Here is a 1,809-nt window from a genome sequence, read left to right on the forward strand (position 1 = left end):
TTTTTTTTTTTTTTCTTTTTTTTATTTTTCTTTTTATTTTTTTTTTATTTTGGGAAAGGGTTATATAGAACAAGGGATATTTCCATATGGGTTGACATGGTGTAACGTCTTCCTAGTTTGTTTACTTGAAAAAAAAAAGAAAAAAGGCTTGCCTGGTGGTGAGAAGTAAGAACTATTTTTTTCTTGGAGGTATATGCTAAAAAAGAAAAATCTGGGGGAAATATACTGAAATCTGGAGAAGTATACCGAGTGTAGTTCATGGACTTTAGAAAAAAAAAATAAAGACTGTGGACAAGGAGAAGAAGGGTATGGCAGACAAGATATTGAATAAAGTCAGATAGTCCAACTCACTGACCTGTCCTATGCTAGGTGTAGTTAACCTGGAAACTGAATTTCATAGCTCTTCTGTATAGTAAAAAAAATTGGTTCCAATAAAGACACTGTTTCTACGACCCATTACAATTTCTTCCACATCTTGTGTTCTGAAAATTCCTGACTATTCCACAGGTATATCTACCTCCATTTTTTTTTCCTCCTCAAAAGGCATTAACAACTCCTCACCTCTGTCATATTAATTTTCCTTATAATCCATGACTATTCTTCTACTTCAAATTGTTGTATTAACATAATTGGATAGTATCGGGTAAATGTCCCCCACAATATTTAGGCTGATTTTTGTATATCTATGCCATATCTGAAGCAGGCAGGAGTTCCTGGACATCATGGCAACTCGGTATAAAGGTTGATATTTCACCTTTAATTGTCCATAGCTATGAACCTACTAATAAGCAAAGTGCCTGAACCCACAATTCTATGGGTCTATGAAAATCCATTGCCAGAGTCACTATAGATAGAAAATAAATTGGCTTGTGTCAGAGGAAAAATCTGATGGCGGATCAACAATATTTCTATCTAGTCTCCATTATCTGTACCGATTAGAGTTCAATTGAAGTTTAGATTCCTGCAACACATGTAAACTTCTACATATAGATCCTTAAATGTAGGAATCCTTGTCTCAAAATTTTTCTCACTCTACAGGCTGGTTTCTGTTACTCACATAAAAACGCCTGCTATCATTTGTGATGCTCATGGGTATCTTAAGGTTCTGAATGGGGCTTGTAGGTATGAACAAGAGATATCTTCAGCCTTCTTCAGCAACAGCTGAAGGTCATTGAAACTATTACCACATAAGAACACCAAAAACCCCAAAGACAAACAAACAATAGAAACAAAAACCACACACACACAAAAAAAGAATCATATATTTAGAGACAATTCAGTATGATTCAGGGACAATATATTTATCTAGCAACAAACTTTCCCTTTATCCCCTAAACACAAAATCAAAAAAAATGATCCAGGTACAGGAAACTAGAATGAAAACAGAAGTTGCATCTTCCGTTATGAGCTTTATGCACTTTAAAATACTACACTTATGAGTACAGAAAGTGGAATTCAGAATGTTCCCTTTGGAATGTTAACAAAATTACATGCAGAGTGTGCATCAGATATTTCTGTGTATAATTCCTAGTTTTGTTATCAGTTTGCAAATAAATTGAAAGATGTATTATAAAAAGAAGTAAAATCTCGAGGAATTTCTAAACGTATGTGGCATTGGTCATAATTAGCCTTGATATTATGAACAAACTCTTCAGAGACTTTTCATTTTTTTAAGAACTGAGTCATTTATTTGCTGTAGTGTTATTTGATACTTCTTAACCTTGATCCATTTGAAGAACATTACAGTTATAAGTATTTATTGGGTGGATTAATCCTTTATATATCCTTTTTTTTTTTTTTTTTTTTTTT

The sequence above is a fragment of the Nothoprocta perdicaria genome, unplaced genomic scaffold, assembly GCF_003342845.1.
Source record: "Nothoprocta perdicaria isolate Ctin4 unplaced genomic scaffold, notPer1 scaffold_110, whole genome shotgun sequence".
Lineage (NCBI taxonomy): Eukaryota > Metazoa > Chordata > Aves > Tinamiformes > Tinamidae > Nothoprocta > Nothoprocta perdicaria.